Below are 21,892 nucleotides of genomic sequence, written 5' to 3'. Positions count from 1 at the left end.
TTTCCTACAGAGCTCTCTCTTAATGCTCCTTGGAACAGCCTTGTATCCTGGAGACAGTTTCAGGTCCGGCGGGGCTGGGGAGAAGGAGAGCGGAACTGGGAGTGGGGTCTGCATTCCTGAGCTTCGTCCACAAAGGGTGGGAATGTGGTGTGAGTGATGGGGTTGAGGTGGATGAAGAACTGATCTCGAAGGTCCGTGTTCTCTCTTTTCTCAATGACCGGGATTTAATAGAGTATGTCTTGTGAACGCACAAGGCCAGCCGTACATGTGCAGAATGGGTGGTGTAGCACGAACACTTACTGGAAAAACCCAAAAAGGGTGGATCTCAAGTTGGCAACAGATACGTTAGGAGTTAGTGGTGTGATGTGATCAGGAAGCAGCCTGAGTGACCAAGGGATAAGATCTTGGATAACTTCATTCCTATATCCGAAATTCACTGACAAAAATTCCAAACCCGTGAGATAGACATAAGCTGTTTGCATGGTTCGAAGAGGCGGAACAAGGAGCCAGAGGTTGAAGGCCCAGGAGCCATATTTCTTTCCATATAAGGAAGAACTTTCTGTTGGAAAGATGGAATTTACAGCTGCAGGAGATAATGATCTCCACCTCATGGAGACCTCGGGGATGCCATGGGGATTCATAAGTAGGAGGGACATTGGGTTCAGCGACCTTTATGGCTCTTGAGGTCCCAGAGCCAGGGGTGCTTAGTGGTCAAGAGGAAGAAATTCACATATGCGTTAAGGGCTGAAGGGCCCTTTTACGGATGTGGAGACTGATCTTCACATGCTGTTAGCAAAGCGCAGGGTGGCTGTAGACCTTCCTTTCTGGTTTATATGCCTCTCCCTGCAGCTCCCTCCTTGGACCTTGGTTGTTTCAGAGTTCCCAGGCCATCCCTGGGCTGCTATGTCCCATGGCATAGCTCTTTCCTCTACGGAAATGCTCCTGTTAGAATACCGAAAGGGACTCTGAGCTCCTAAAGAAAGGACAGTCTTTCTACAGAACCGCCAAGTCTGATGGCTGGTCTCGTCTCAGTTACAAATGAGGACTATCTCGGTCGGGGTTTCGAACGTGGCAGAGCAGCTCCCTCGCTGCAGTCTGTTAAAAGTTAGCCCTCAACACAAGGGTTTGTTTATAATGAAAATTAAAACAAACAAACAAACAAACAAAAAAAACAATGAGGACCATCTCTTTACTGTCTTCAAGCCTGCGGCTGGGGCCTCCTGGGAGTACTGCAGTGGCAAGAATTCTGTGCTGAGTTCCGATTATGGCACGTGGTGGAAGGTTTTCTGATCCTGTTTCCTTACGTCATTGAATAGTCACTTATATTTGTGTTCATTTGTTAAGCATGCAATAAATAAGAAATTCTTGCTATTTTTTCATGTACTGGTGGCACACTTGCAAAAATAGAAAAGAAGTGATCAAAATTACTGGCAGGACTATTTCGACAGCCTGGGTAGAAGCTGCTTTTAGAGCCCATAGTTGGACAATTTTGGGATATCTACCCAGTTTGTAGATGAGAGAAAATAAGTTGCAAGAGGAGAACTGATTTATCCAAAGTGTTATGGAGTGACTGATCTGGACGTAAGGCTTGGAACCCCTGGCTCCCTGACCAGTGCTTTTTGTTTGTTGGAAATCCTCTGGGGATAAGAACAAGCAGCCTTATGTTGGGGCCCCAAAAGCCAGCTAGTGGGTGATGATTCTGGAAAATGGCTCATCTGACCCACAGAAAGCCTTTGCGGACAATAGGAGAACAAGATCGTGCTAAGAAACAGAACCACTGGGATGCCAAGATGTGGATTCCCTCTCTGAACAGACCCCTTCCTCCCCACATTCTCATTTCCCCCAGCATCTCACCTCTTTCTCCTTTCTCCTCTTCTAATTAAGTCTGGAGTCATTTTAGACCAAATTCATCCCTGATTGACTTCACTGGTTCAATTCAGTTATCAAACGCTTTTCTGGACCTTCAGATTGGCATTCATCTCACAAACAGAAGGGAATAATCTTATACATTTAATCAGGCATCTCACCCTTGTGTCCCTTCACTCCCCTGCGGTGTTCTCTGGAAGTCTGGTTTTGTCCTGGGTCTTCCTGCCTGGGGTCTATCCTATAAAGAACTCACAGGACATTAAGTTCCCAAGAGAACTTACAGCCCAAGGGGGTCAGGGGCTGGGGCCCGAGGGATGTTTCAGGGCCCATCTGCCGCTAAAGAACTGGGAGCTGGATTCTTCAGGTGCATCTTCCGAATCCCTCCCCCTCCCTCGAGTTAGTAAATTGACCTCAGAAATGTAGCTTCATTCTAGATGGCCCCGTTCCTGGTGAACTTAAAGCCTCTCAAACCAGGGACTTCCTTGTCTGGGCAGGGGAGCCCTCCCCCTGTAACAGGAGAGCCTGTGAAATAGTTGAGACCCTGCTTCTTTGGGGGTTAATCATTTGCTCCGAGTAAGGAATTCTGTCTTCTGTGGGGCATGCTCTTCAAGTGCCAGAGGAGAGAAGGGTGATTTTTCTGACTTCCTCCAGCCTGCTTCTCCATATATGGAAATGTTTACCCACCACACTGATCTATTGGAAGGGAAGGAGGTGACTCAGGGTTTAGGAGAAGCAGGATTTGAATTCTTGTTTCCAGAAACAAAGTCGCCCCCTCCCCCCGCCCCTCCCCCTCCATTCCTTTGCCCCTTGCTCTGGGAGCCGAGGACAGAATGTCTCAGTGCTGTTCCCCTCAGGCCTGGGGACCACCTCCTTGCCGTGGGACTCAGGGTGTGTGAGAGCAAGTGAGGGCCAGCGGAGGGCCGGCTGCCTGTGGGGCCTGACGGCGCGTGAGTATCATTATTGCCAGAGCGAGTGGCATTTCTGTCTGCGGACGGGGGGCTCAGAGTCCCGAGGGCTGGGTGGCTTGCTTGGGGACGGGACATGTGGCTGGGAGCGCAGGCTCCTTTCCTTTGGGTGTGGACAGCTGCTTTCCCAGGGGAATACTTCTCACCGTGGGGTTTAGAGACGGGCTTAGCCTGAGGAAAAATTCTGTTTGTATGTAAAAATATTAGACAGTTATTTCCTCCCACCTGAGGCCTGGCTTGAGTTGGGGAGGAAGGTATTGGTGACTTGCTGCCTGTCTGATCGCCAGGGACAGAGCAACATTGTTAGGCAGAAGGGATGTTTGTGGACATTTGGGGAGAGACAGTTTTATCTTGAAAAACAGAGTTATGGTCGGACTTAAGAGTATACAAAATGTTGCTGTATAATATTTGCACAGCATCCACAGTCTGCAGTGAATGCCTGGTGTGCGGCACGTTGCGTAGGTGTGATGGACTGGTGAAGGGGTCTTAGATGCAGTTGATCTGTCTCATTTTACAGTGTGGTTGTGGGCGGGGAGGGGGACCCAGGAGCGCAGCTCACCAGGCTAATTAGGTGGGGTTACAACCTAGGTCTTTTTCACAGTCGGGTCATTCCTCCTTCCACTACACCGAAGCTGCCCCTTTAGGCAAAGGCTGAGAAGAAGCCCATTTGGCAGATGAAGCTGGGACTCAGAGATGTCAGAGCTGTCCACACTTACTGATCTAATTGGTGAGAAATTGAGAACTAGAACCAACTTCTCCCAGGTCAGACTTCTTTGTATCATGTTACATGGACTCAGATCCCTGAAAAAAATTTTTTTTTTTTAATTTTACTTTCTTTCCCTTCTCTGGTTGCTACTTACCTTTCTCTGCTTTGGGTCATGTGAATGTTGTTTGAGTGTGAGCTGCTATCTTCCAACCTGCTTTGCTGCCTGCATCTCTTTCTTTCCTGAAAGGGGGCGATAGCTTGTCCAAAAGGGTGAGCTGACTAGCAGAGCCTTAATTTCAGTTTCTCCCATGGGAGAATGACGCACAGGTCATGAAAGACACTGAGCAAGGCTTTCCTTCTAAGCCTCTCCCGCTGTTTCCGAAGCTGCAAGATTTCTGGAGTATAATTCCTATTTAGAGGTGAGCCCTGATTCTGAATAGATTTTAGACACACACACACACACACACACACACACACACACACACGCACACACACACTTCTTTAGCCTTCTTTGATGTGACAGCAGCGTTCCTCAGAGACCAAGAGGGCACCAACCTATCTCAGTTCCCCAAATGTTACATGGCTGTCACCAGTAACTCTGTAGTTAGACCAGTTTCCCATCAGCTTGGGGGCCCCTTTCTCCAAGGCAGGGAAGACTCTGGAGACGTGTTTTGGGGAAGTGCTTTGATGCTCCCGGTGTTAGGTGGCAGATCATAATAGAGAGAGACTGTGCTCTGAGACCCAAGTTTGTGTGGTCCGCGGGAGGGGAGGGGTGGGGAGGCCGCTCTCAAGCTGCTCTGAAGCTCTGGGAAGGCAGGGACTTGCCCAGGAGTCTGCACGAAACCTGTCTCCTCCTCCCCACCTGCGTCAGGGCTGTGATTGTAGACGCTGTTCCCCAGGTGGGCAGTAGGTGGGAAGAGGCTACCTTGAAGGGTGAAGGCTTGCGATGTTTCCCCGCTGCGGTGCTGACGACAGGGGCACCTAAGGGGCTAGGGTCGGCAGTGCCAATGTGAACGCTGTTACTGTGAACAAGGGCAGCTGACGTGCACGGACTCCTCTGGGTGCCAAGCGCCGGGCTAAGCCCTTGACCTACCTTCATCTACCACCACAGCTACCTGTGTGTCGGTACTTTTTAAAAAATTTTATTTTTGATTTTGGTACATTGCATGTAACATTTACCACCTTAACCATTTTTAAGGGTACAGCTCAGTAGAGTTAACTGTAGTTACATGTCATACAACCAGTCTCCAGAAGTCTTTTCATCTTGCAAAACTGTAACTCTGTCCCCATTTAAACAGTAACTCCTCATTCTCCCCTCCCCCGGCCCCTGACAACCAGCATTCTACCTTCAGTCTCTATGAATTTGACTACTTGCGGTATCTTACAGAAGTGGAGTCATACAGCATAGGTCCTTTTGTGGCCGGCTTATTTCACTCAGCATAATGCCCTCAAGGTTCATCCATGAGGGCAGATGTCAGAACTTCCTTCCTTTTTATGCTGGAATAATAATACATTGTATATATACATACATTATATAGATCACATTTTTTGTGTATCCGTTTAGGAACTACCTTTTACCTCCATTTTGTAGTGGAAGAACCTGAGGCTTTGTGGGGTTAAGTAAGTTGCCCAGCGCCTCACAGTCAGTAGTGGAGCTGGGGTTTGAACCCAGGTAGTGTGACTTCAGAGTGCACGTGATCAGGATTCAGCTGGCAAGAGTGAAAAACCAGGGTGGTTCTCATGGATGGTGACACCTCCTCGCACATTACTGGGGCATTTCGGTAGCCAGGTGTTTCAAAGGACTGTACGTACTCAGGTATTTTCCTCTGGTTTATACTGGCGCCTGGGAAGCTCAGAGCCAAATGTGAAGCCCAAATGGAATGAGAGGTGTGGCTCTTATTTCTTGTAACCCTTATCCCTTTCCTTCACCTTATTTTTCCATCCTCCTTCCTGGTGAGCAGAGACTGAAGATGGGATTTTGTAACCTGGCTCTGCTGCAGACTCAGTGTCTACCTTGGGTGATGATGCATGGTCCTTTCTGAACCTCAGTTTTCCCAGCTGGAAGATGGGGTTGTAGTTGATGACAGTGAACGTGTCGCCTGCCGAGCCTGGCTCGAGGCGCTTCGCATGGTTTATCTCCTCCAGTTCTCCCAGCATTCCCACAAGGCAGTGCGCTTGTCCCCTCTTTACCTGAGAAAAGTAAGACCTCGGAAACTTGCCTGAACTCCTACAGCTCCTGTGTGCACGCATCAGTGCTCCACGGCGGACTCCAAAGCCCGGGCTGTTAGCCGCGGTGCTGGGCTGCTTGCCTTCAAGCAACCGTGAAGGTTTCTGTCATCTGTGGCGCGCATTCCTCTAGTTTTACTAAATCTTTATTGGATTCCCACTTACGTGCCTCGTACTGTTATGGGCGCCGATCCAGTCCTGGGTTTAGAGTGAAGAAAAAGACTCACAGAACAGTGATCCCTTGGAACTTACAATCTAGTAGGTATGTGTGGAGGAGGCAGTTCATACACGAGCAAGTAAACAGCAGAGAACGGTAGGTGACACTCAGGAGGGTTCACAGAGGGTGCTCGGCCTGTGAGGGAGTGGAGGCAGGGCCCCAGAGGTTATGTTGAAGCTGTGCTCTGAATGACAGTTGCGTGGAGGAGGGCATTGCAGGCAGAGGGCATGCCCGTTGCCAGGGTGGGGAGTAGGAAAGGGTTTGTTTGAGGAACAGAGGAGCCCAGTGTGCTGGGGGGTAGTGGGCTGCAGGGAGAAGTGTGAGATGAAGGCGAGGCAGGGCAGGTGGGTGTCAGTGAGCTGGGGAAGGGGCTTGGACCCTAGTCGAGGGGTCATGGGAAGTGTCTGAGTAATGTTTACCAGTATCGCTCCGACCACTGTGGGGGACCCGGATTGCAAGGAGGGGCAAGAGTAGAAGCAGGAAGGAGAGGAGACGCAATAATCCAGGTGAGAGTTGGAGGTGACAGCAATTAGGGCGGCAAGGTGCAGCCCGAGAAAGCGGGTGGGTTCATGTGGTGCTTTGGCGGGGATTGTCTACAGGATGTCAAGCCCAGTTTCCTCCAGAGAAATGTCAAACTCGAGTGGGCAGAAATCCCAGAGACCCTGACCCAGGTGAAAACACGTGCAGTTGGGGGGTGCCCAGACTTGCCGCTGGTCCGGACTGAGTCTGACTGCTCGCTCCCCACTTTGGTTTCTAACCTTGAGCTTCTGGCCAGGGAATGGAGGGCAGTGGCTTCCTGCCTCCGACTTCCTGGCTGGGAGCTGCTGGAACGCCCCAAAATAAGCCCCGCAGAACAAGCCGCTTCCTTTGCTCTCTCTGGGTATTTGGATAAAGCATTCTTTCCCACCAAGAATACGGAACATTCGGAGTGATGTTGACTTTGTGGGCCATATTTAACATACTGTGTTTCCTTGATGTGTCCTCTGTTCTTGCAGAGACTCCTGCCTCCTGTAAACTCCGTGGTGAGGAGCCTCAACCACCCTATACACTGGAAGGCTCAGTGGGGGTCTGGAAGAGCTGGTGTTTCAAAGTTTGGTTTGGGGACCGTGGTCTCAGGGCCCCCTCAGGCCCTCCTCTTTCATTTACACTTGAATTTACACTTGCTGGCCCTTGCCTGCTCCCTCCAATTCCTTTTAATGGGCCTGGGCTTTCCTGTAAATACTCTGTTTTTTAGTGGAGAAACTGGACTCAGAAAGGTTAGGTGATTTAGTCAGTGTAAGATAGTGGCCAAGTCAGATTTGGAATCTTAGATTCCTGACCCAGCCTTGTGCTCTGGCCTTCAGGCCAAAGTGACCTAGCATGAGACCTCATGCCCTTAGGTGTCGGTCTTGTACTGTGGTCGACCTAAGCCTGGAGATGCTCAGAGATCATAAGCTGTATCCTCTGAAATTCACTCTGGAGGCTTCTTCACAAATAGTTTGCAGTCTATAGTTACCAGTTTTTTTTTTTTTTAAACTCTTTCACATCATCTCTTAAAAACAATGCTTTGTTTTTGCTCACTCGAATTTCTTTTAAAATTTCTCTCATATTACCCATTCATCTAGTCAACAAACATTTATTGAGTTCTTACTGTATGCCAGGCATTGTGCTAGGTGCTGGAGATGGATTCAAAGATAATTTGGAGGCGTGTAGAAGGGGAGTGGATAATTACAGCACAGTGAGATAAGTGCTATAATAGAGGGATACATAAAGAGCTAGAAATAGCGCTCTGAATAGCATCTCCGAACAAATTGCCTTCTTTTTTCCTTTTGGATTATTCCCTTATGTATATTGCCCAAAGTGGGATTACTGGGTCATTTAAAAGATGAAAACAATTTGGCACAAAAAGATGTAATGACTTGCCTGGGGAATACAGCTCAGTTTTCAGCAAGGGGAAAAATTGTTGGCAATTCCAGATTTAGATACTTCTCCAAGAGGATTGGGTAATTTTTATACTATTCCTGCCGATGTGGTGGCTTTCAAGGGGAGCACCTGTTCTAAACATGTCACCCTGCATGTAGAAACACATATCCTTATATTTAATTTCACAGATTTAGTGTTAATGCTCACAATAACCTGGCTATGTTAGTGTGATCATTTCCATTTTACAAATGAGGAAACCATGCCTTCGTTAAAAGGAAGTGACTGGCTCAGAATTTTATTTTATTTTACACCTCCCGTCCTGTTCTCAGTGCTCTGTTCATCAGCAGTGGTGGTGGTGCGGGTGGGGGTACTTATGCTCCAGCTAGGGCCTGGAATTCATTTAGTGATCTGTAGAAACTCTCTTCAAGAAGATCAAGATCTACGAGACAGGTTTTGAAGTCCAAACCTCCACAGGGTACAGTGTCCCTCTTACACTGACCTTCAAGGACCTGAAGGCCCATTATTCCTGACCCTGGCCCAGGTCCTGAAAGGTTAATGTGTGGCTTTCGCACTGAAGCACAGAATCCCAAGTAAAGCTGAGACCATGTCACAGTCCTGCTTTGAAACATTTATTATTTTCCTGGTATATTCAGCTGTATGTTCCCTGACCGTAGATTCAATTATTTTGTCATTCTTAACATTTTCCTAGTATTTGGGGCATTTAAGTAAAAACTCCTGCCCCTGGGACTGAGGACTCATCTTAACCAGACGGCAGTAACTGTCCAACGTGAGTGTCCTGGATGGTCCCACCCATTCATTCTTAAATCAGCTGCCTGCCCTGCCAATCCCCAGACAGACCCTGCATTCTCTTTCATGCTGTAATTCACGCTGTTCCTTTTGCCTGAGATGACCTCCCCCATCTTCATCCATAGAACTCCTCCTCCTGTTAACTTTTGCAACGATGCCACCTTCTAAATGAAGTACCCTCTGATCACCATCCGCTCCTCACCATCCACGCTCCCCCACACCAGAAGTGCTCTCGGTGTTCTCTGTTCTAACTCACAACATAATATTCTGAGGCAAGGAAGTGTTAAGAGTAGGGTGCTTATAGGCTTGGGATCTGGATTTGAATCTTGGCTGTGATGCTTCCTAGCTGTGCAATCTGTTGGGTCCATTAACCTGATGAGTTTCCTCATCTGTCAAGTGGGTACGAAGAATCACACCAACCCTCCGGGGCGTTATGAGAATGTGTATGGTTGTCTGTGCTTCTCTGGCACTTGCCATCTCCTACTTTATGTTTTAGTTCTCATTCTAGACTGGGAGCTCTTTACGGGCAGGAAAGAAATTATATCTCTCTGTGCCTTTGACATTTGGGACTTGCCACAAAGTCTCCTTTAAGGGAAAGGATTCTATGTAATCTCACTGGTGGCATCAGTGCAGGCTCATTTCTAGGCCCCAGTCATGCGGTGCCAGGCCTGGCTGGGAGCTCTGTGATATGGAGCTTTGAGCACACACTGTACGTGCTGGATTGGCCTCTGGCTCCTGCTTCGTGAGTGACACGGAAGAGACTAGAGCCTGTGTTTAGCCCATGTTCTTCTGATTCATCAAGTTGGATAGTGCTGGCACTTCCTTGATGGCAGAGTGGGCATCCTGCTTGGAACATGAGGCTTGGTTTCCTTCCTGGGTCTTCTGTGGATGAGAGTTCCAGCCTAGAGGGGAGGGTCAGGGAAAGTGTGGGTTTGGGGCAGCTTTGAGGGCTACCCCCTCCTCTGACCTCTCTGTGGGCGGGACCACAGAGAAGGGGTCCCAGAGGAAGCTTTCCTGTAGACACTCCCACCCTTGCTGTGCTTGGAAGCTGACCGTGGAAGGGGATTCAGTTCCAAAAGCTCTACCATTTGACTCTCTCATGTGTCATTTTCCAAAATACAATACCCGTAAGTCTCAAGAGCCAGTGTTTTAGCCGGGCACGTGAGGTCCTCCATGTTCCGGCCACAGCATTCCTTTCCAGCCTCCGTCCCACCGCATCCCTCCATGTTTTCTGCCTCTGGCCTCACCAGATTAGTCACTTTCTCCGAGAACACCCTGAACTCGTCTCAAGGCCTTAGCACGTCGTGTTCTCTGGGCCAATTTCCCTCCTTCTTGTTCGTGGAAGTCCTCTTGGGCGTTCAGGCTCAGTTTAGAAGTCATCATCAACAGAGCTCTTCGTGACCCTTAAAAGACACTGAATATGCTGCTACTTTGCACACTTTTCCTGCTGTCTTGTGTATTTGAGTGAGTCTGCCTTGAGCCTGTGTGCTCTTTGAGAGCTCAAGGCATGTCTGAGTCAGCGCCCATGTCTGCTGGGCCCATACACTGTGCTTTCGGAAGGACAGGAGATGTTAGCAGATGTTCACTTTGTGCATCTCTGAATGCAGGGCACCTGACATCGTGTCGGCTAACAGTTGTGCGGAAGGGTGTTCAGAAGCTCATACAAAGGTTACCTGCGACTCATCTGACCGTGAGTCCAGACATTTGAACTCTGCTTTTGAGTTGCCCTGATACCAGCTCATTGCTAACCTTTCTCAGGCCTGCTTCCCTCCCACATACCAGGGAGATGTCTGTGTAGTGCCAGGGCTCTGAGCTTTTTATTTCACTTAAGAGCATACCAGGGAGGAAGGGGATGGGAAGGGATACACTGGGAGTCCGAGATCTGCAGATACTAACTACTATATACCTAGAATAGATAAACCACAAGTTTCTACTGTAGAGTACAGGGAACTATATTCAATATCTTTTAGTAACCTGTAATGAAAAAGAAAATGAAAAGGAATATATGTATGTATATGTATGACTGAAACACTATGCTGTGCACCAGAAATTGACACAACATTGTAAACTGACTATACTTCAATTAAAAAAAAATGAGAGAAAAAAAGAACATAACAGTAAGGTGGTATTCAAGATGGATCTATCTGCCTTTAATGTGAACGTTGTTTAGTTTGAAAGTTCAGGTTTTTTTTTTAATCCCAAAACTCCTTAAAATGTGAATATAACAGAAGAGTTTTTTCAGGTACACATCTGCCTCTAGCAGGATGGCTGTCCATATAGGGTTGTAACTGTAAAGTAATAAAACCCAGGTCATGCAGCTTGACTTTGAAGACTTGAGGTCAAGTCCTGGTGTTACCATTTACTAGCCCCCAAATCTTTGGTCAGTTGCCTGACCTCCCTGACCCTGAATTTTCTCAGCAGACCACTGGGAAATCTTTCTCATAGGGCTGATGGGAAGTTTAAATGAGGTGCTGGGCATTAAATTGGGATTTTTTTTTTTTTTTACTGTCTGGTTCATCAACTGGATTTGAAGGCCATTTTTAAATAGCAGTTCCAGACAGTTTGCTTTTGAAGGGAAAATTCCTGGGTGTGTAAGTTTTCATGTATGTGTTTTTTTTTTTTAATTTTTTGAATGACAAAATACACCAATTTAGGGGACACACAGCATCTAACAGACTTAAGGAGCAAACATGGTTTATAAGCCTCAGTTGTAATCCTAATAAACTAGAACCACAGACCCACAGGCTTTGAGAAATTGTAGACAGAAACTTTGGGAGATGAGGAGTGAACATAGATTAATGCATACTGTATGCAGGCTCTGTGCTTCCCAGGTTAGGTATGGAATCCCAAGAGGTGATTACATACACCCTGAAGGGTAGGTGGTATCAGCCCCATTCTGTAGACAGGGAAGTATGAGCTCAGGGGTGGTCAAATAATTTACACAAGTCCCACATCAAAGCCTTGAACTTTGTCCTGTACTTGTGATGGCCACGAGAAATCCTGTCCCTTTACAGATGTGAGAAGACCTGCCTTTACTTTGTTATCCTTGACCCTCTGACTCCAAGGCAGCCGCAAACTCTGGGCCAGATAAAGCAGTGGGAATCGGCGGCCTTGATGTCCCATCACTTGTTCAAGGCATCTGGAAGAGCGGCTTGACTTTTCCTGCCAGGAATCTGCCCATTTTTGAGCTCCTTTGGCCATGTTCCCTTATCAGCCTCTCCTTCCTTTTCTCCCTTTTGGGTGATGTTTGTCGTTGCCTGGCCCTACTTCTGAGGTCAGGGGTGTATGCGAAGACGGCTACGTATTTTCTTTTAAAAAAATTACAGGTGGAAAATAAAATTCGTCGTGTATTTCCCGTCATCCCCTCCAACACGTGGTGGTGGGACAAGGTGGCGCGGGGCTGGGGGTTAGGGATTCTCGTCTTGAATCTGTCACTGACCAGGGAGAGGACTTGGGCTCCTTTCCCTTTCTGGGTCTCAGTGCCTCCATCTGTAAACACTGAGGGCACTGTCAGATGACTTACAAGATTTTAGAATTCTTCTTGTTTTGTGGTGTCAGAACCATCGGTTTCTGCTGAGCTACGTAATCCTGCAGCTGTTTCTCTGATACTTTTCAATCTTTAGGCTTAATCTATTCGACAATGTATAATTTTTTAAAGGGAAGCTTTTATAGACACTTCTGAAATATAAAATGGGGGGGGATAAATGGATGTTAAAAAATAGAAAACAACCAATTAAATAGTATAAAGTATGTAATTCTCCTTGGAAACTTACCACGAAATTGAGGAGCACTTTAACAACTGGTAATTTAAATTGCATTTGAACTCTGCTAATGGTTTGTTTGCATGGGAACTTCAATCATTTCACAGTGGTTCTTTAGCAAAACTGCTTGTTCTCTTTATGGAACAGAAGAAGAAAAATTCTTAAAAGAGAAGTTGACTGCGGTAAAGGGGGACCACGTTCATTTGTGCGTGGAGGGAAGCTGGCAAGTGAAGGTGGAGAGCTTTATCTTCAGCGGGAGTTTAAGCGTCTGGGACGCTAGCTGCCCTTTGCTGTTGTTGTAGAAACTGTTCTGATTTGTATCTCCCTCTGCAAGGAGAAGCTTGGGTTTCCTGGGGCATGGAGGTGGGGTCTGTCTTTTTTTTTTTAATGAGATTGCACTGTCCACAGGGCCAGTGCTGGCCCCCTCATACTCCATCCCTCAGCAAGTTTGAAATTATGCCTTTCTCACCGTCTAGTGTGATGGCTGTGAGAATTCCAGGGCCCTTGAAGATCGCTAGCTCTCAGGAAATATATTGCTTTGCTGGGCTCATCTTGATTATCCTCCATTTTTCCGACTTAGTTTCTTTCTGCTGTTGGGCTGTACAGCAGGAGTTTTGAAGCAGGTGTTCTGAGGTCTGGGTGTGTAAGTTCTCGTTTTGCCCCAAAGCTGATTGTGTGACCAAGGGCAAGTCTTTCTGGCCAGCTGGTGGTGGTGACCTCTTCTGTTACAGTGGCCGTAACTCGACCCAGTGGAGCAAGCCCCAAACTGGAGCCCTGGACTGCCTGCCACCCACTAATGGGGGGCTCCTGGGGTGGCCACTTCCCTCCTCTGGTCCCCGGGGTCTCCTCCTGTCAGTTGGAAGAGTTGAGGTGATTCATTTTTTAAGGTTCCTCCCAACTTTGAACTTGTATAGATATTTAAAAATTGAATGTGATAACATACACAAAATGGTTGTATGATTGGTTCAATAATGTTAAAAATGACAGCAATGAAAATGGGAGTAGCAGCTTTTTCTGGTATGTGGATTTTCCTGCATACACAGAACTTTGTAGCAACCTGCTACCCTGGAATACTTGTCTGTTGGAATAGATATCGCAGAGCCCTTAGCAAAATAGTAATGGTTCTTAATAAAATAAAGCCAGCAAATGCGGACTTACCAGGAAGCATCAAGATTGTCCAGTCCTCTGCTGCTCGCTGGCTCTCATTTTTCAGACGAGGAAGCACAGCGATCACTAGATTCCATAGTTAGAAATTTGTCTCCAAACTCATATTCCCTGTCTCTTTTTATATACTGTAGTTCAGATTTTGCTGTTGATTTTTTTCTTGCCTAAAATGTGAGTATCTGACTAATTGATTTCTCTCTTTCACTTTTGATACTATGATGAAGCTATTTCCCACCCACCCCCAAAAAGCTTATCTATGAACACTAGGGTGCCAGCATTCTTTTTCCCTATCGTTCTGAGACAAATTAGTGAAATAGAAGTATTGGGAGCTGACTGGGGGCTGAGGAGGGACAGAGGTCAACCACTGGGTTTGTGGGTTTCAAGCCTGTCATCATTCCCAATCTGGTTTACCCAGCAAGTTCATAAACCCGGGAAATTCTAAAGCTGCTAAGACCCTAGAGATTCATAAGCAACCTCCTTCTCCCATTTCCACAGGTGGGAACACTGAGGAAGCAGAGGCGAAGACGGAACTCAGTCACCTGACTGCAGTTTAGTGCTTTTCCCATTGTTCTGCCAGGCGTCGTTGGAGGGAAGAATTTTTCCTCAGTTGGTGAGTCCTACCCAGGAGAGAAGGCTTTTCTCTTTTATAAGCAATATGCATATTTTATTGAGATTTAAAAATCAGTGGTTTCCATCTAAAGCATGGGCACCAGGAACTAGGTTGGGGTAAGAACTAAGAAGAACAAAAATGTTCTTCCCTCCTTCTTGACGTGATTTCATTGGCAAAGGACATGTTATAATAATGCTAATAAAATGTGTGGCAAAGCAAAGGCAGGACTCAGCTCTTGGAAGGTAGCGGGAAGAGAAATTGGAAGAAAATTTGGAATGATGATGATGTCAGGTTGCCAAAAATTGCACTGCTTCCTTTTTTCTCCTTTGGCATGGCGGGCCGGGGTCTCGAAGCTGGACGACCGGAATGAAAGTGTCCATGAACAAACAGCACTGTGGGCACTTGTGGGGAGAGGAGGTCGCAGTACTGAGTGGTTCTTGCTTATCCCTGTGCGAGGTGCTTCTTTGATGATGGATCTGCACTTTGACAACAACACTTTGAAGTAGGGGGAGCTAAATTTGCGTAGGCCAGGGCGTGCCCCTCTGACTTAAAGAGCCTGCATGGGCTACACTGGGGTCTGAGTTTGAATCCTGTTGTATACTCCGAAAGGGCAGTGGTGACCCGGGCAGGTGAGCTTTCCCTTGTGTTTTAGAATCATGTTCCAGAAGATGGGGGTGGTGAGGAGACTCAGTGGTGTGGGATAGCATGGGCTGTGGGGGGATCTGAGGGAAACAGCTGGGGCGATCTTGGGAAGGCTTTGGTTTAGAATTGTAGATCCGTGCTCTCCGTCCCACGGCCCAGTCCCCATGTGCCCCACCTCTGGCTTTACACTGAATAAATAATATCCCTTGCCATGTTCAGGGTATAGTTTTTCAAAAGCGAGTGGATGCTGTTGTGATGGATAAAACCTAACTTCATTGAAAAGCATGGCTGAATTTACTGTCACGTTTTGTCACCCTTTCCTTTCTTAATCAGTGTATCTTAAAAGAACAACCGACTTTCTTTGCATCTATGGATCTGCAAAAGATAAAAGGCTGGAAGACACTGCTTTGACTCTTAAACGGCTCAGTCTGTTACCATTTCAAACATGGTCTTGACTGTTTTGTCCAAGTATATACACTTTAGGCAATGAATGTGAACCTTTCTTACCCACTCTACCTCCTGAGTGTTTTCTGTGCTTACAATTAAATCGCGATGACTCTGAAGCCTTGTGCTTGGACACAAACACAAAATCGAGTGTGTCATGACAGAGTGGGAGAGAGCACCGTAAGCAGGAATAGGTTGGGAGAGGCTCAGAAGTGGCTGTTGTCCGTAAGGGGATTATGAGCCAGCAGTGGCCTTTGTCTTCTAAAATGTGGATGTGGCCTCAGACTGCGTGATGGAGGGAACAGCGTGGGTGAGTGACGCTGCCGGAGCCCGGCGAGCCCAGAGGTGAGGTGGGTCTGGTTTGAGCAGGACTTGGACTCTGATTCTGTGCGGCGCTCCTTGCTCTGCCGTCTCCTGTATGTGTGTGTGTGTGTTGGCTTCATCCTCAGGATGCTTTCCCTCGTAATCATAAGAAGCTGCCTGCCGTCACCTGGCAGCTTGTCCACTGTGTAGTGGACAATAAGTAGTCCCTCAAAAGACTCTGGGTGCTGTTAGGAGGCAGAGAGAGGACTCATGCTTCATGGACAACTACGAACCTGCTTTTGACCCTCCTCTCAGAGCTCTCCTAGGGTGCTGGGCTTTCGTCCTTGCCTTATCCTCTGAAAGGGACAGGAGCCAACTGGCCTCTCCACACAAGGATGCTGAGAGGACCGGAAACACATCCCACCAGGAACCATTACAGGAACGAGACCTGTAAAAGGCAGGATGCAGGGCACACATGACAGTGGTCTTTAAGAATATAAAATATATAAAATGTGGTCAGAAGAGGGATTAACCTGCTCCTGTGTGTATCCACACAGGCCAGTGGGACCTCTGGCACCTTGTAGGTGCAGAGTGCATTTTCAGGGATAGAAAGAATAAATCCAAAGGTAGTGACTGTCCCTTTTCCTGAGGGTGTTGTATCAGGCACTGGCCAATTCTCTGTTGGAAAGCTTTAGGAATTCCAGCACAGATCAGGCGGGACTGCATGGTTTTATGAGAAAGAAACAAATGACTTGACAGAAATAGGCTTTGGGGACCAGTATGGCTTAAGAAGTTTGTGAGCGCGGAAAAAGGCAGCAAGTGTGGTGGGATGGGGTATCCGAAGGCCTGCCGGTTATTAGATGTGCAGCCCTCGACAAGCAACATCCCTTCACCTCCAGTTGCCTGACCCGAGGGTTAGGAATAATAGTCGTTGTCCTGCCAACCTCTCGTGTTCTGTAGAGCAAGTGGGTTGATAGATGGCAACCTGTTTTGCAAACTGTAAAGTGTGGTCCATCCATGATAGGTCATTATAGTTGTTTTCTCCTTTAGCTTGAATATAAAGAGTATAAGGAAAAACAAGATCTTGATTATAAAGAAAAATATTGATCATGACTCTGAAGGAACGTAAGACAGTGGGCTGTGCAGGTATGTGCCCAGTGTGTGTCCTTCCTTCCAACTCTGCACCCCCGTCGTCACCAGGGCTGGATGGGCGCTAACTTGTCCTCAGTCTTGGAAAGGAGTTACATCTGGTACCTGGCTTAATGATGATGGCTGAAGTTGAAATGACACTGTGTGTCCTTATTATTTTATATATATAGATATATATGTTATGAAATATATATCTATATATATATTTTTTTTGCTCTAGGAAGCAGGAGGTGGAGGAAGGAAGGTAGATTCGAAGTCTTAATGCCTGAGAAATTCCCTGGAAGTTCCAGTCTAGCCATTTGGGTCTTGCTTTGTTTGATTAGATAGTCACACCTTCTACTCTAGGCGTGGCTGGCCCAGTGGGAGTCAGGAAGGAAATTATTTTCCTCTGTTGATACTAGAATACAATTATTGATGGCAGCCAAGGGCTTTCAGTTTTAATATTTCCTCTTTTGTCTTGAGAAGAATCAGGCATTAGTCTCTGCCGGAAGCAAAGCATTGGTCACTTCCGTCAGAGGTGAAGGCTTCCTACAGTCAGTCAGCCAGGTGTTTTCTGGGCATATGTGACCATCTGCATAGCCAGCTTTCATTGCTTTTATGTTATTGCTTCAAAAGTTCTGACAGGGTTTGCTGGGTCTGAGCAGGGACCCCTCCAGCCTCTGGAGGCTTGGTGACTCCTCTGTAACCTAGGGATGTGTTGTTGGAGGTGTTTGCTGTCCATGAAAGTAAAAGGGGGAGTGATCTCTCTTTTTCTTTTTTGCTTTCCTCCTTTTAATTCCACATTCTTCCATTTCTTGACTTCCACACAGGCACCTTTGGCTCTGACCCAGCACTTTTCCCTCCACTTCTCTGCATAGTCTTTGCCTATGAATCAGTCCACACAACTTGTAGGCATGTTTTCTCTGCTGTTTGCAACCTCTATCCTGTTCCAGAAAGAGATTGGGGAAAATAGGTCAAAATTTGGAGCCTGGAGCCTAGATGTTGTCCCTTTAGTTAAATTTCAGGGTCTCCATCTCCTGTTGAGTCATGCTGTGTCCTGAAAAGTTGCATAAATCAGTATTACTTGGGTTAGACAGTGTGTCTCTGCAGTTATGAATAACATTTGTGTTAAGAACAGTGAGCCGATACACAACATTACTGTGAGACTGACAGGATCAGACAGAGAACCTCAGCCAATACTTTCTGTCTGGCAGAAAGCCCTTTTCCAGAGCATCCGTCTCCTTCCCCCACCAAAATAGTCTTTTTCTAAAACCAAGCTCGGCAGTACATTTTATAAAAGATGACAGGTTCCCTTAGAGCCCACCTTCACAGTCTTAAAAAATTAATGGAAATGGGAGACTTAAAATGATGGTCAAGCTCATTAGGAGCCCTGCAGACAAAATAAGGAAAGTCAGCTATGGTCACTGAGACTGTCACCGGCCAGAGTGTTAATCCTACTCCCCACTCCATGGCCCCTTTTGGCTTTCCATTATTTTTTTCTTTTTAAAATACTTTTGGTGCTTTCAAAGTGTTTCTTATCCATTATTTAACTTCTATTGAAAGTCCATAGTAGGAAATAACTTTTCATTGGGTGAAGGCAATGAGGTCAATCCAGTTGGAGTAGGAAGACTCATATATTAGCTGCGTAATCTGTCTTAAGTCACTGAATCATTTTTAAAACTGGTTTCCATATCTGAAAAAAATGGTGCAAGGAGCGCCTACTTCAGAGACTCTTTTGTGCTCACAAAGCAGCATAATATAAAGTGCCAGTTGAATGTGGTACTTAGTGTAGAGTTGGTGCCAATTAAACGTTGGTTTCCAACCTCCTTAACAGTCTGTAACTGCTAGAAACCACCCTCGGTTCTTGTCTTTGTTGGGCCGTTATCTCAATGTCCCCACTTTGCACTGTCCCCTCGGCTTGGACCAGCCCTGCAGCATTTGCCTCTGTCACCCCTGATTCCATCTTTTCCTGAATAACGAGAAGCCTTAACATTTATAATTTCGCTCGATGGCTCCCAGGACATAAACACAGACATCATAATATGGTGATGTTTTCTGGTATTTAGAAACAGTCGTTCTGGGAACAGAATTTTCATACCCAGTGTTTCATGAGGAAGGTCTATTGGAAAGTGAGTGTTGGTTTTCATTGACGAGTCTGTCTGGTCCAGAGGCTGAGCCCCACCTGGCCGCCATCAACCACCTCTTCATTTGTAAATGGAAGCTGCTCTGGGGCTGCCCAGGCCTGACCCTCCCCGGTTCCTCTTTGGACTCCTTTAGGATGACATCACCTCCCCCTGCTTCAGTGGCGACTGGCTTGAGTTATATCAGTTATTAAAAATGATCTAATATTTTCCTTGTAAATCTAGGGCCCTGGCTCATTCTATGATTAAGCTGGTGATTTATTTATAATATGGTACGAGACGGCTGCAGCCATCCCATGATGTAATCTAAGAATGACATGAAAACAGAATAGGCTTTTACATAATGAAAGTGTTCCTGTAATACAGTTTAGAGCAAGGCTTTTTTTCTCCCCACATTGAGAATGGAGATAAATTCTTTTCTTTCTCTTCACTCCTTTCTTATCCTGTTCCCATTTGTGAATCTTAAGGCCTTCAAGTCAATTAAAAAAGTCAGCTTTTAAAACACCGCAAAGTCTCTTGGTTGACTCTTCTAGTCTTGTCTTGTCATCATCCTCGCCCCTCTGCCCCACTGCTCTCCCTGGCCTCTGTTTCGGCCCCTACTCTGCTCAGGAGCCCACGGGCTCCTCTCTGCATACCACGGGCCTCACTCTTCCTTTGCTTATTCTCCTCCTGCTGCAGGAAATGCTTCCTTAGTGCTGAATTTTCTTCTGCTAAAGGCAGACCTAGCACACTGGTTCCCACAGAGAGCAGACTTCTTCAGGCCAGCTTGAATGCGCCTTTTCCTCTAAGCCTTCCCTGAAGCTTCTGCCTCTTACTTAGAAACCCTTTATCTGCAATCCTTACAGAACTTAATACAGCAAGCTCCCCACCCTCCTTGCAAGGAACGCTGACAGAGTATCAGAAGAGGCGAAGGGACTCGAGATATGGGGGAAGGGGCCTTTGTAGTTCTGGTTCTGCTTCTGACACTGAGACCTGGGGAGGTCGTGACAGTCTCTGAGCTTCAGTTTTCCTCATCTAAAGAATGAGGAGTTTGGATTTTGTTTCCTGTGGCCACATGGTGGATTGGTAGTGGCTCCTTGAGGAGCGGTATTGAGAAGGGTCCTGAAGCTGTATCCTGACTGGGAAGGAAGGAGTTTTGTGATACTTTAGCAGTATCTGCTGTGGCTGTGGCAAGGGGAGGGAGGGTAGAGGTATACAAGAAGTCCCTGTGCAATTTTTGGACTGGATGATTTAGAAATCTCTTTTTGTTTTACCTTCTGGGATGCTTTGATTTGTGGACTTCAAGTGTCTTGCCCAAAGTCACACAGGTGAGTAGTGGCGAGAATCCAGTTCTCAGGTCTAGAGATGCTTGAAAACTGCCTATTCAATCTCATCTTGTATTCGCACAGGCTGCCCATGGGAGTTGAGAAGCTGGGATCAACAGGATGAGAGGGGCCATGGTTTATTGGAGACTCAAGACCCCCCAGATTCTGTGTGTCCTTGGGGTGGTGTAGGGTCAAGAAAGATTCTTCACCTTCTTTGCTTCCAAAGAATTATAATGTCTGCATGATTCTAATCGGTGTCAAAGATGGCATTTGGAGGACAAGGTCAGAAAGTTCAGTTACTCTGCCAGGGTCCCCCTGGGTTAGGGCTCCCAGGGTTAACCCAAGTTCCTTAGGATCCTCTGTCCCCCTCTCCCCGACCCCAGACCAAATGCTCAGCCCTCTGCAGAATGCTAAATTTCATGAACACTAGGTCAGCTCCATAAAAGGGCCTGGAACAGTGTGAGAGAGAGAGGGAGGAGGGAAAGGAAGGGGGGAAGTTTAGGATGGCTGATGGCACCAGAAACCAGAGCCTCTGAGGGGTGAAAGAAGGAACTGGAAGTGGTTAGTGTGAAGAACAGAGAAGGGGGATGGAGGAGGGAGCAGAGCAGGACTCTGCCATGGAAGAGGACACGAACTCGCTCTTTGTGACCCCACAAGGAGTTCTGGGAGCAGTGGGTGGAAGCAACAGAAGAACAGTGTAAGGAAGAACTTTCTAATATTAAAAGAGCAGACCACAGTGCCATGGGCCTTTTCTGGGGTTAGTAGTTCCCCATCACTGTGAGTATCAGGTGGAGGCTGGTACTGATGGGTCCTCACCATCAGAAGCTGGATGGGATGCCCTTTAAGATTCTCTCTGTCCTGAGAGCCTGGAATTTTCTGAAGACACGTTTCATGTGCAAATTAAATAATTTCCATTTTAAAGAGAAGGCTTTATGAAGGAAAGCAATTCTTCCTTTCTCCATGGTCTTGGCACACAGAAATGCTGACTTAACCTCGGGCCATCTTTTGTTTCACTTAGCATGATTGATGAAGGAAGGAGGCTAACTGAGGATGGCTTAGTACATGTTTGTACTGCATGTATTTTTGAGGATGATTTTTGTGCTGCTTTTCCTGATAGTTGCAGAGAATTCTGTTCTACTGGCCTCCTTCAATCTGCTCCCCGCCGACTCCTGTGTCCAATGTCAATGGTTTACTTTTTCTGTACTATCAGAGTGCTTTGTTTATACCTCCAGTAGAGCATTCATGCCACTTTGCTATGTAAGCAGATTTCCAGTCTTCCTTCTCTACTAGTTCAGTTCATAGAAGCTTCTTAAGAGCGTAAGTCCCGTCTTACTCTACAAAGAGGACCTGTGGAGCCCAGTGAAGTGGTTTGCAAATAATGATGATGACTCATTAGCATAACAACTGTGTATTAAGCACCTACTATGTGCTAACACTATTCCAGGTGCAGGGAATAGAACTGTGAACAAAATCAGACAAACCTTCTATTTGATGGAGACAGACAACATACAAATCAGTGAGTAAATAATACAATATTTAGGTTGTGATCTCTTTTCAGAAGAAAAATAAAGCAGGTTAAGGTACTGAGGTATGGAGGAGGGGAGGACCAAGATTTAAAATTCGTTGGTCCGAGAAGGTCTTACTGATAAGAGTACCCAGGAGCAGGGAGCTGAATGCAGTGAGGCAGCAGTAAGCTGGAGACGAAG

At 46.7% G+C, this 21,892-nt stretch overlaps 1 protein-coding gene across 13 annotated transcripts in view; it reads left to right on the top strand.

The window, feature by feature from the left end:
* LPP (LIM domain containing preferred translocation partner in lipoma) overlaps positions 1 to 21,892 on the top strand; it is a 629,538-nt gene that overhangs the window by 49,426 nt on the left and 558,220 nt on the right. For 10 of the 13 annotated variants that reach the window (XM_074366117.1, XM_074366147.1, XM_074366073.1 and 7 more), the window contains exon 2: positions 14,110 to 14,224. The exons of 1 other annotated variant lie outside the window; for it this stretch is intronic. The gene's annotated coding sequence lies outside the window, so the exon portion shown is untranslated. Of the gene's footprint in view, positions 1 to 2,618; positions 2,814 to 14,109; positions 14,225 to 21,892 lie in introns of those variants that run through there. 2 more of the 13 variants (XM_045519776.2, XM_010959235.3) reach the window with 2 other exon arrangements.

Source organism: Camelus bactrianus, chromosome 1 (assembly GCF_048773025.1).
Source record: "Camelus bactrianus isolate YW-2024 breed Bactrian camel chromosome 1, ASM4877302v1, whole genome shotgun sequence".
NCBI classification, from domain to species: domain Eukaryota; kingdom Metazoa; phylum Chordata; class Mammalia; order Artiodactyla; family Camelidae; genus Camelus; species Camelus bactrianus.
Note: the sequence above shows the minus strand (reverse complement) of the source record. Positions and strands in the feature narration are given on the sequence as shown.